The sequence below is a fragment of the Nyctereutes procyonoides genome, unplaced genomic scaffold (genome assembly GCF_905146905.1).
Source record: "Nyctereutes procyonoides isolate TBG_1078 unplaced genomic scaffold, NYPRO_anot_genome, whole genome shotgun sequence".
Taxonomy (NCBI): Eukaryota; Metazoa; Chordata; class Mammalia; order Carnivora; family Canidae; genus Nyctereutes; species Nyctereutes procyonoides.
Window position 1 is genome coordinate 19,183,720 of NW_026575144.1, and position 13,326 is coordinate 19,197,045.

At 39.8% G+C, this 13,326-nt stretch overlaps 1 protein-coding gene across 2 annotated transcripts in view; it reads left to right on the forward strand.

The window, feature by feature from the left end:
* Positions 1–13,221: 13,221 nt before the first annotated feature.
* The window catches only part of ZNF248 (zinc finger protein 248), a 29,008-nt gene continuing 28,903 nt past the window's right edge, over positions 13,222–13,326 (forward strand). The window contains exon 1 of one of the 2 annotated variants that reach the window (XM_055308862.1): positions 13,222–13,298. The gene's annotated coding sequence lies outside the window, so the exon portion shown is untranslated. The remainder of the gene's footprint in view (positions 13,299–13,326) is intronic. The other variant, XM_055308863.1, reaches the window with a different exon arrangement.

Sequence of the window (13,326 nt, forward strand, 5' to 3'; positions counted from 1 at the left end):
CTGTTTCAAAGTAAACAATAGATAAAATAACATTTCAGCTGTGAAGAAGGTAGCAACTGGGACCTTCAAATATCAAATAAAAATAAATCCAGACTTCAGTAAAGAGAACCTTATTTCAAAAAGACCATTTCAATAAGAACAATGCTCTGACTTCAGGATCTAAAAGCATCTCAAGGGATCCCTGGGTGGCGCAGCGGTTTGGCGCCTGCCTTTGGCCCGGGGCAGGATCCTGGAGACCCGGGATCGAGTCCTACGTCGGGTTCCTGGTGCATGGAGCCTGCTTCTCCCTCTGCCTGTGTCTCTGCCTCTCTCTCTCTCTCTCTCTGTGTGACTATCATAAATGAATAATTTAAAAAAAAAATAAAAGCATCTCAAAATTCAATAGAAAAACGCTTCTCTGGGGCACCTCACTGGCTCAGTTGGGGGGAGTGTGTGACTCTTGATCTTAGATTGTGAGTTTGAGCCCCACTTGGGTGTAGAGATTACTTATGTAAGTAAACTTTAGAAAAAGGCATTTCTTTTAGAGGGAGGAGTAAGAAGTCTGATAGGAGAACATGATAAGACATTTACAAATAAGCAGGAACTTTTGAGAGGAAACTGGGCAAGTGAGGGGGGAAAATGAACTAAAAGCATGATGGCATAGTCTGATATGAAATGTTCCAGCTGTGGTCAGCCAGCCGCGGGTTGAGCTGTTCAGGGTGTTTGCTCAGACCTGGGGACGGAACAAATGCAGGGGCTTGTGAAGGGAAGTGAAGCCAGACCAAAGCTTAGTCAAGCTAAGTCAGTGTGGATTTGATTGATGTATAAAAAAATTCTAAAAGCTGTCCTTTAAGCATAAAGAAAGCACTAGACATTATGTAGTAACTTGAAGCCATATTTTTAATTTAAATTAACATATAATGTATTTATTTCAGAGGTAGAAGTCAGTGATTCATCAGTCTTATATAATATACCCAGTGCTGTTTAAGTCACAAGGGCATCACCCAGTTACCCATCTCCCCACCCCCTTCCCTCCAACAATCCTCAGTTTTTTTTCCTATGATTAAGAGTTTCTTATGGTTTGTCTCCCTCTCTCAGTTCATTGTTTTATTTTATCTTCTTTTCCCCTATGATCCTCTGTTTTGTTTCTTAAATTCCACACATGAATGAAATCATATAATTGTCTTTGATTGACTTACTTCACTTGGCATAATACCTTCTAGTTCCAGCATGTCTTTGCAAATGGGAAGATTTCATTTTTTTTTTTTTGGATGGCTTAGTAGTATTCCATTGTATATATAGACCACATTTTCTTTATCCATTCATCTGTCGACAGGTATTTGGGCTCTTTCCATAGTTTGGCTATTGTGGACATTGCTGCTATAAACATTGGGTTGCAGGTGCCCTTCAGAATATTGCATTTATGTCTCTCGGGTAGTTCTATCTTTTACTTTTTGAGGAGCCTCCATACTGTTTTCCAGAGTAGCTACACCAGCCTGCATTCCCACCAACACCACATCCTTGCCAACATCTGCTGTTTCCTGAATTGTTAATTTTAGCCATTCTCTTGAGATTTTGATTTGTATTTCCCTGATGCTAGGTGATGTTGAGCATTTTTTCATGTATCTGTTGGCCATTTGCATGTCTCCTTTGGAGAAATGCCTGTTCATGCCTACTGCCCATTTCTCGATTGGATTATTTGTTCTTTGGGTGTTGAGTTTGATGAGCTCTTTATAGATGATGAATACTAGCCCTTTATCTGATAAGACATTTGCAAATATCTTCTGCCATTCTGTTGGTTGTCTTGATTTTGTCGAATGGTTCCTTTGCTGTGCAAAAGCTTTTTATCTTGATGAAGTCCCAAGAGTTCATTTTTGCCTTTGTTTCCCTTATGTTTGGAAATGTGTCTAGCAAGAAGTTGCTGCAGCTGAGGTCACAGAGGTTGCTGCCTATGTTCTCCTCTAGGGTGGATTCCTGTCTCACATTTAGGTCTTTCATCCGCTTTGAGTCTATTTTTGTATATGGTGTGAGGAAATGGTTGTTTCATTCTTCTGCATGTGGCTGTCCAATTTTCCCAAATTGTTGAAGAGACTGTCTTTTTTCTGTTGGACAGTCTTTCCTGCTTTGTCAAAAATTAGTTGACCATAGAGTTGAGGGTCCAATTCTGGGTTTTTCTATTAAGTTCCATTGATCTATGTGTCTGTTTTTGTGCCAGTACCATACTGTCTTGATGATTACAGCTGTGTAATACAGCTTGAAGTCTGGGATTATGATGCCACTAGTTTTGGTTTCTTTTATCTTGAAGTCACATTAAGAAATAAAGAATACCAGTAAAGATAGCTACATAAGTAAATATAAAAGCCAGTATCACTTTATTTTTTATTAGTAACTCCTCCACCTTTTCCTAATATAAGGTAAAAGATAAATGCACCAACGATAAATATAAAACAATGTTAATACCAAGAAACACATAAATTAGCAGAACTCAAGAAGAAATAGAATATCTCAACAGATACATAACAAATAGAGATTCAATCAGTAATGAAAAACCCCTCAACAACAAAGAGCCTAGGATCAGATGGCTTTACTGGTGAATTCAACCAAATATTTAAAAGAGTAATTAACATCAATACTTTCCAAACTCTCACATAAGATAATGGAGGAGAGAACACTTCACTCATTCTATGATGCCAACATTCTCCTTATTAAAAACCAAATGACAAAGCCCTCACCAAGAAAAACTATAGATGAAAATTATTAGTATAGTTATAAAAACCCTCAACAAAGTACTAACAATCACACACACACACACACACACACACACACACACACGCATACACATACACATACTCTACTGGCCCTGATAGATGAATTGGGTTAGTTTTAAGATACAAGATCAATACTGAAAAATCACTTGTGTTTCTATATAGCAGCAATGGATAATCTGAAAAGGAAATTAAGAAATTCCATTTCCAATAGTATGTATGCTAAAGAATAAAATATCTAGGAATAATCTTAAGGAAAAGAAATTGTACACTGAAATCTGTACAACATTACTGAAAGAACTGAAGTAGACTGAAATAAATGGAAAGACATTCATTTTCATGCTATGGAAGACATAATGTTAAGATGGCAATATTACTCAAAGCAATCTACAGATTGAATGTAATATCTATCAAAATTCTACAGCTGTTTTGCAGAAATGAAAAAACTAATCCTCAAATTCCTAAAGAGTATGAAGCATCTCAGCCAAAGCAATGTTTAAAATGAACAAAGTTGAATGATGCACACCTCATGATTTCTAAACTTACCACACAGCTACATAAAAGAAATAGTAGGAGATATCCAGGTTTGATGTGGATCTGTGCAACTGTTTATGCCCACCAAATTTTTGTATAAGCAATAACAAACTTTCTAGAAGCTTCTTTATATCATACTTCAAAATGAACATGCTCCTTATCTAGTAATCCTACGTTTGGTACAATGCTAATAAAATAATTGTCAAGATGAAGATAAAAATAGATATAAATCATCAATGTGATTAAACAAACAGGGAATTTCATTACAGAATATTGCAGCAATACTGTGAACAACTTTCTATTTACAAATTCAACAGCGTAGAAGAAATGGATTTCTTGAAAATCACAAACTTCCAAAACTCAACCAAAGTGAAATTGGCAATCGGAATAGTCCTACTACCATTTAAAAACTGGATATGTACTTAAAAATCTCCTAAAAAAGAAAATTCAGGACCCAGATTATTTCACTGGAGAATTGCCCCATTTAAAGAAGAATTCATTCCATTTTACACAATGTTTCTATTCAGAAAATAGAAGAGAAGGAAACACTCCCCATCTAATTTTATGAGATGTATGTTATCCTGATACCATTATCAACCAAGAAGTACAAAAATAAACCTACAGACCAATTTCCTCATGAACTTAGATGCAACAATCCTCAAAAAAATACCAGCAAACTGAATCCAGCTGTACAGATAGATCTATCATCTATCTATCTATCTATCTATCTATCTATCTATCTATCTATCTATCATCTATCTATAAAATACACCATGACCAAGTAGAATTTATTCCTGGTAGACAAAGCTAGTTTAACATCAAAAATAAATCATGTAATCCACTACATCTACAGGCTAAAAGTTACCAGCAATTCTACATAAAATCAGTTGTTACTTTCAGGATTTCTCCATTACCCGTATAGGCACCAACTGGCCTTCACTGTGATGCCCCATGGTTAGGAGATTGGAGAATCAGTGCTATGAAGTTACTCTGACCTAGAGAATTTGTGTTTTCTGTATTTTTTTAAAGATTTTATTTATTTATTCATGAGAGACACAGAGAGAAAGAGAGGCAGACACAGGCAGAGGGAGAAGCTGGCTCCATGCAGGGAGCCCGACATGGGACTTGATCCCGGGTCTCCAGGATCACGCCCTGGGCTGAAGGTGGCGCTAAACCACTGAGCCACCAGGGCTGCCCTGTGTGTTCTGTATTTGTGTGCAAGTGTATATTAGTGATTTTATCTTTCTGACAGCTAATAATTTATCTATATGGCAAACTAACTTGTTAGCTTGCAAGTTAAGATGAAAATTTCATACCTTCACTATTTATGACTTAATAGCTAATGTCCACCAAAGGTACTCTTGATCAAGTGCACAAAGTAGTATGGTCTATGAATGTCAGCAAGCCTCTTTCCCCATCTACTACAGTGATCATGGTCTCAATAAATCCGTGAATAAAGTACCCATGTTAGCAGGGATAGACATTATATATGGGCAACAATACGGACCTCCCCTTACCAAGGCTGACTTAGTTAATGCTACTGCTTAGTGCCAAATTAGTCATCAAGAACAGATAGGGATAGACATTATACATGGACAACAATAGGGACTTCCCCTTACCAAGACTGACTTAGATAATTCTACTGCTAAGTGCCAAGTCAGTCATCAAGAACAGAGATTAACACCAAGTTTCGATACGGCAACATTATCTGGGAGAACTAGTAAGCTACCTCCTGGCAGGCTGATTTATATTTGACCTCTTCCATCATGGAAAGGACAGAGATTTATTCTTTTTGGAACAGATACATATTCTGGATATGGATTTGTCTTTCCTATCTGCATTGCTCCTATCAGCACCACTAGTCATGGTCTCAAAGAATGCCTTATTCACCATCATAGTATTCCTCTGGTCAAGAAATTCATTTCATAGCAAAGGAAGTGCAGCATTAAGTTCATGCCCATTGAATTAACTGGTCTTACCAAATACTTTATTACACTGAAACAGCTAGCCTAACTGAAAAGTAGAATGGCTTGCTGGAGATTCAGTTATGTTGCCAATTGGAAGATAACATCCTCAGAAAATAGATACGGTCTTTAGGAATGTAATATATACTTTCAAGTGAGCAAAGTTACTGCCACTTCCCCAGTGGCTGCTAGGCCCCTGGCACCAAAAGAGCATTATTGACCCTACCAAATCAATGGGAGGATTTTTTGTATACTCTCATCACCCCAAGATTTCAGGTCTTCAAGGGTCTTAGACTCAGAGACTCCTTAACCCCGAGAAGACTTTATAGGCCTCAGAGCCCACACACGTTTTCTCCTTTAATGCAAATGTAGTAGGAACAGTAGGACCAAGGTAATGTTGTTCTTGATTCATAGGCAAATATTTGCAAATACCATTCTCAACAATGTTTTTTATTTAGGTCTTGGTTCATGTTGAAAATAGTTGTGATGGTTGTTCATGCAATATTATGAATGTACACTCACATCATGTACAATAGTTATCAAAAAGATTACCATTGGAGGCCTGGGTGGTTCAGTGGTCTGCCTTGGACTCAGGGTGTGATCCTGGGGTCCTGAGATCAAGTTCCACATTGGGCTTCCTGCGAGGAGGCTGCTTCTCCCTCTGCTTGTATCTCTGCCCCCCTCTCTCTCTGTGTGTCTCTCATGAGCAAATAAATAAAATCTTAAAAAAAAAAAAAGATTACCATGAATAAATGCTCACAAAAAGAGATGTTCACACAAAAGCAAATAATATGCAAACACTTTCAGCAGCTTTCAGAAGCTTTCTCACTAGAAACTAAGCAGACAACAATAGAATGGCATATATAAAGTGCTTAAAGAAATATCTAACTAGGGGATCCCTGGGTGGCGCAGCGGTTTGGCGCCTGCCTTTGGCCCAGGGCGCGATCCTGGAGACCCGGGATCGAGTCCCACGTCGGGCTCCCGGTGCATGGAGCCTGCTTCTCCCTCCGCCTGTGTCTCTGCCTCTCTCTCTCTCTCTCTCTCTCTCTATGACTATCGTAAATAATAAAAAAATAAAATTAAAAAAAAATAAAAAAAAGAAATATCTAACTATTCTCTTAAGAAACCCAAATTACATCTGAATATACACATAGGTTTAGAGAAAAGAATGGAAATATACCATGCAATTGCTAACCAGAAAAGCCTGAAAAAACCTATATAAATACTAGATAAACTCATGTCACAAGGGATATTATCCAAGATGAGGAGCAACATTACACAGGGTAAATGAGACCAATTACCAAGAAAGCATAACAATTCTAAATGTGTATGCATCTAACAACAGAGCTTCAAAATACAGGAGGCAAAAACTGATGGAATTGAAAGAAAAAAATAGAAAAATCCTAATTGAAGACATTGGCATTTTTTTCAGTGGAAAGAAAATCAGTCAGGATTTCAACATAAATAGCACTACCATCCAAATACCTAATTGACATTGATAGAACATTTCACCTAACAGTGGCCAAATACATTTTTAAAAAGATTTTGTTTATTTATTTAGAAAGCTGGTGAGCAGGGGGAGGGAAAGAAACTTAAGCTCATGCTGAGAACAGAGCCTGATGCGGAGCTTGATCTCATGACCCTGAGATCATGACCTGAGCTGAAACCAAGAGTCTGACACTTAACCAATTGAGCCACCCAGGTGCCCTGTGTATAATTTTTAAAAGTGCCAAAACCCAGAATATTTATGTAAAAACTTAACAAATATATACAAGATCTATATGCTTAACTCTATAAGCACTGATGAAAGAAATTAAGGAAAATCCAAAAAAAAAAAAAAAAAGGAAAGATATACAATGTTCCTTGCTTGTAACCCTCAATATTTTTTTTCCTTTTTTAAGATTTTATTTATTTGAGAGAGAGATAGCAAGAGAGAGCATGAGTTGGGGGGAGGGACAGAGGGAGAGGGAAAGAAGTAGGCTCCCCAACTGAGCAGGGAACCCAAAGTGTAACCCTCAATATTATGTGTTAATCCCTCCCAACTTAATCTATAGATTCAGTGTAGTTCCAGTAAAAATCCAAGCAAACCTATGTGTAGATATGACAAGCTTATCATACAATTAATGTGGAAATGCAAAAGATCTAGAATAGTCAAAACAATTTTGCAGAAAAATAAAGTTGGTAGTCTCACGCTACCCAATCTCAAGACTCACTCTAAACCAGTAATATTAAAGATTGTGATATTGGGGATGCCTGTGGTTGAGCATCTCCCTTTGCCCCAGGACATGGTCCTGGGATCTGGGATTGGGATCGAGTCCCATATCAGGCTCCTTGTAGGGAGCCTGCTTATCCCTCGGCCTGTGTCTCTGCCTCTCTCTCTCTCTCTCTGTGTCTCTCCTGAATAAATAAAATCTTAAAAAAAAAAAAAAACGACTGTGATATTGGTGAAAGGATGAATACAGAGATCAGTGATGGAACAGAATAGAGGGAACAAAAATAAACCCACACAAATATGTCCACTTGGCTGCTGACATAGGTACAGAGCCAGTTCAGTGAGAAAAGACAGTCTTTTCAGCAAATGGTGCTGGAACATTTAAACATCCAAATGCAAAACATGAAAACAAAATAAAAACACCAATCTATACTTCATACCTCCTGCAAAAGTTAACTCAAACTGGATTTTAGACTTAAATAAACTTAAAATTCTAAAACTTCAAGATGAATGGGCAGGAGAAAATTTCTGTGACCTTGGGTTATGCAAAGAGTATTTTTGAGTTTTACACCAAAATCGCAATCCATGAAAGGAAAAACTGATAAAGTAGACTTTATGAAAATGGAAACCTCTTGCTCCATTCAGAAACTGTTAAAATGACAAGACAAGCCACACACTGGTAATAATAAAATAAAATAATAAAAAAATAAAAATAAAAATAAAATATAAAATAAAATAAATAAAATAAAATAAAATGCCAATCACATCTCTGACAAAATATTTGTATTAGAATATATAGAGTCATTAAAAACAAAAATAAGAAAATAAATGATTGAACTTTAAAACAGACAAAAGGTGTGAAATGTTACTAAAGAAGATTCAGACCTAGCACATAAGCATGTGAAAAACAAGTACAACATCAGTTTATAAGGAAATGCAGATTTAAACTGCCATAAGGCTATTACACGCCTATTAGAATAGAAAAACAAAACAAAACAAAAAACAAACATTAAACATACAAAATGCCGCTGTGGATTTTGAGAAATAAGAATTCTCATTCACTAGAGCACCTGGGTGGCTCAGGTAGTGATCCCAGAGTCCTGGGATACCGCTCTGTGTTGTTGGGCTCCCTGGTCAGCAGAAAAGCTGCTTCTCCCTCGGCCTCTCCCCACTGCTTGTGCTCATGATTTCTCTGAAATAAATAAATCTTACACACTCACACACACACACACAAACCTCTTATTCATTGCTGATGGGAATGCAAAAATATATAAACATTTTGGAAAACAGTTTTAAAGTTTCTTATAAATTTAAACATATACTTACCATAAATTACCATAAATCCTACTCCTGTGTATTTACTCAAGTGAAATGAAAACTAAGTCAACACAAAATCCTCAACAGAATGTATAATATATAGTATAATTTTATATATATATATAATGTATATCTATTCATAATCACCAAAACAGGTAAAAACTCAAGTATCCTTCAACAGGTGAATAAACTGTAATATTTAAAATAGAATACTATTCAGTAATAAAAAAGGAATGAAGGAGTGAACTAATGCCTCACACTATCATAGGAAAAATCTTTTTTTTAAAGATTTTACTTATTTATTCATGAGAGACACACAGAGAGAGGCAGAGACATAGGCAGAGGGGGAAGCAGGCTCCATGCAAGGAGCCCGATGTGGGACTCGATCCCAGGGCCCTGGGATCAATACTTGAGCCAAAGGCAGATGCTCAACCACTGAGCCACCCAGGCATCCCAGGGAAAAAAAAAAAATCTTAAATGATTTTTGCTTAAGTGAAAGAAGTTAAACCTAAAAACTGCATTTTATATCATTCAATCTATTTTGACATTTTTGAAAAGGTTAAATTATAGGACAGAGAACAAATCAGTGGATGCCAGGGGTTTGGGGCAAAAGGGGCAGCTGAGTAAGAACAGGTCACCTGAGGGGAACCTAGTAATTAGGATCATGGCACATGGTACCTACCATGGGGACGCATTCATCAAAACTCAGAGCTGTACACCACGAAGAGAGAATGTAACTCTATTCAAATAAAGAAAAACAATCAAACAGGGTACAAATACAATGCAGACTGTGACAAGCCATTCTGTTTTTACAATTTTTACAAATGTATGTATCACATAATCTGAATTGTTTTAAAATGGGAGTAAAAGAGCTAACCTAAATAATTCCGTAAAACAATACTTTGGATGTGTTGAGACTGAAAACAAACAGAACTGCACATAAACACTCTAGTTGGTAAATTCTCCAGGAGTTAGCAATTCTGAAACTATGTGTATGCAAGGGCAAGAAGAATATATATATTGTAGATAATGGTAACCAGGTATCTTGGTGTCTATGAAGTTAAAAATAAGCAAGGGGTGGGTGGGAAGGCTAGAATGAACCTTGGGTTAAACTAAAATATTTTAGTGTTAGCTCACTAATTTTCATATATGTAGTCCTGTGTGTGTATACAGATAGGTATAGAAATATGGATAGTGTGATGCAGATGACTAGCACGGATTGGTACACATACATATATTTCTTAGCTGGGGTCAGCTGAGAGGGTCTAGAAAGTTTCACCCAGGACCAATCAGCACACCTAGAGCTCAGATTTTGATTTCTCCAATTAAAAGGAATCAGGACTCTGAAAAAAATGCCTGATCCTGGGGCTGGGGCACAGAAAATACAAGGAGCCTGAAGCATCCTGTGTGTCAAAAAGTAAGAAGTACTTGAGAAACAATTATAAGAGGGACACCTGGGTGGCTCAGTGGTTGAGCGTCTGCCTTTGGCTCAGGGCATGATTCCAGGTTCCGGGATGGAGTCCCACATTGGGCTCCGTGCATGGAGCCTGCTTCTCTGCCTCTGTCTCTGCCTCTCTCTCTGCGTCTCTCATGAATAAATAATAAAATCTTAAAAAAAAAAGAAACAATTATAAGAATTTGGAGAAAGGACCGAGAGGCCAACCTGTGAGATAGCTTTTAATGCCCAAACTGGAACAACATGAGCAACATAACACAATAGTATCAGATGAAATGAAAAGAGGGAGGAGAAAGGAGCTGATTTGTGAAAAGGAGCAACAATAGGGATGAATCTTAAATGAATTTTGCTAAGTGAAAATAGCCAAACTCAGGAAATACTTTTTTCTTTTTAAAGAAAAAATGTATAATGTACTATATATATAAAATCTATTCATAATCACCAAAACAGGTAAAAACTCAAGTATCCTTCAACAGGTGAATAAAATGTAATATCTAAAATGGAATCCTATTCAGTAATAAAAAAGGAATGAACCTCATTAGAGGTATACAGAGAGAGAGGCAGGGAGACAGGCTGAGGGAAAAGCAGGCTCCCTGCAAGGAGCCCAATGTGGGACTCGATCCCGGACCCTGGGATCATGCCCTGAGCTAAAGGCAGATGCTCAGCCACCCAGGCGTCCCAGGAGATACTTATTATATAATCCTGTTGACATTCTGAAAAAGTCAAAACCTTAAGACATAAAACAGATGAAAGGGTTGGGTGAGAAAGGTGGGGTTAACAATGGCGGTACTGATATAAAAGACGGAATTTTTTTTTATAAATTAATTTTTATTGGTGTTCAATTTACCAACATACAGAATAACACCCAGTGCTCGTCCCGTCAAGTGTCCCCCTCCGTGCCCGTCACCCATTCACCCCCACCCCCCGCCCTCCTCCCCCTCCACCACCCCTAGTTCATTTCCCAGAGTTAGAAGTCTTTATGTTCTGTGTCCCTTTCTGATATCTCCCACACATTTCTTCTCCCTTCCCTTATATTCCCCTTCACTATTATTCATATTCCCCAAATGAGTGAGAACATACACTGTTTGTCCTTCTCCGATTGACTTACTTCACTCAGCATAATACCCTCCAGTTCCATCCACGTTGAAGCAAATGGTGGGTATTTGTCGTTTCTAATGGCTGAGGAATATTCCATTGTATACATAAACCACATCTTCTTTATCCATTCATCTTTCGATGGACACCGAGGCTCCTTCCACAGTTTGGCTGTTGTGGACATTGCTGCTAGAAACATCGGGGTGCAGGTGTCCCGGCGTTTCATTGCATCTGAATCTTTGGGGTAAATCCCCAGCAGTGCAATTGCTGGGTCGTAGGGCAGGTCTATTTTTAATTCTTTGAGGAACCTCCACACAGTTTTCCAGAGTGGCTGCACCAGTTCACATTCCCACCAACAGTGTAAGAGGGTTCCCTTTTCTCCGCATCCTCTCCAACATTTGTGGTTTCCTGCCTTGTTAATTTTCCCCATTCTCACTGGTGTGAGGTGGTATCTCATTGTGGTTTTGATTTGTATTTCCCTGATGGCAAGTGATGCAGAGCATTTTCTCATGTGCATGTTGGCCATGTCTATGTCTTCCTCTGTGAGATTTCTCTTCATGAAAAGACGGAATTAATAAATGGGGGAAATGAAAATCTTTCCTTTACAGAAGAATCCCAATAAATATTGAAGTAAAATAGAAAAATAGCCCTTTAGAACACCACAGCAAAAGTTGCAGGCAAGATTCAGCAATGAATGATAGAATAAGTGGCCAAAACTCTAAACAGAAACAGTATTCTTGGGTAGCCTCAGAGAGTTTCTCCTCAAATTTACCAATACATGTAGTGATTTTAAAATATGACCACAAATTCCAGATGGAGTTTATTGCCTGTGTCTTGGAGTGTGCATGAGACTTAGCAACCCACTTTTAAGTGTAGACCGGAAAGGGAAAAATCCTAACTATATAGTGGAGAAACCTGTCAGACACCACCTTAACCAAGTGGCTAGAGTTGATATCTTGTCACCTGATCTATAGCACACGCTCTCTGGGATTTACTTCCTCAAAATTCATGACCTCAGTCCAATAGTCCAATAAGGAGAAAACGTCAGACAAACGTTCATTTAAGGATGTTCGTCACTATACCTAACTACTCTTCCTCAACCATGGGAAGGTCATGAAAGATAGGAAAGGCCAAAAAAAAAAAAAAAAAAAAAAAACCCACACACACACACATACCCTCTTAGAGATTGGAGCAGATATAATGATTCAAGGTACTGTGGTTCCTGGATTGGACCCCTGGGTCGGTAAAAGGGCATCGGCGGGAAAACTGACGGAGTGTGAATGAAGCCTGTCACCTTACTGGTGGGCCGAAGTGCCACAGTCGTCTAAAACGTCAACCCCGGGGAACTCTCGGGGGAAGCCCGTGTGGGCCCCGTACGGGAGGTGGTGGAGGGGCGCGCGCTCTCCCCAGCTCTGGGTCCGACAGCCTCTCACCCAAGACTCGGGGTTAGCGCGTGGCGTCCGTCGCTCGGGAGCCGCAAGCTGACCGCGGACGCCCGTGACCTCGCGCGCAGCTCCCCGCTCCTAGCTGGTGCACGCGGCGCGCGGCTGGGGGCAGGGACGGAATCCCGGCTCCGGAAGCGGGACTGAGCCCCGCGGTCACCCCCTCGGCGCAGCCAAGTTGGCAGAAACTCTCCAGCCCGCTTCCCAAGATGGGCACGCAATACACCGGGGAAGAGAAGCCTGCGGAGCGCGCCGAACGTCCCCCACGCCCCTGCCCCGCACTGACGTCCCGCCAGCCAGGTCCTCCTAGGGGCTGGAGCCCTTCGGCTTCGGAGCAGGCATCCCTTCTGGGGCACGGGCGCGGCCCCCGCGCCAGCGGCCGGGAGCCGACACCGCCACCCGCCGCCGCGCCGCTCCCGTCCCTCTGCGCATGTGCATCCCCGCCTTCTCCTGCCGGCTCGCCTCTCCCCGGCCTCCAGCCCCGCGTGGGAAACCCTCCCTGGCTTCCGGGTCCACGCGGCGAGGGAGCTGCGGGTGAGGCCCAGGGGGGTGGGCGGGGGCG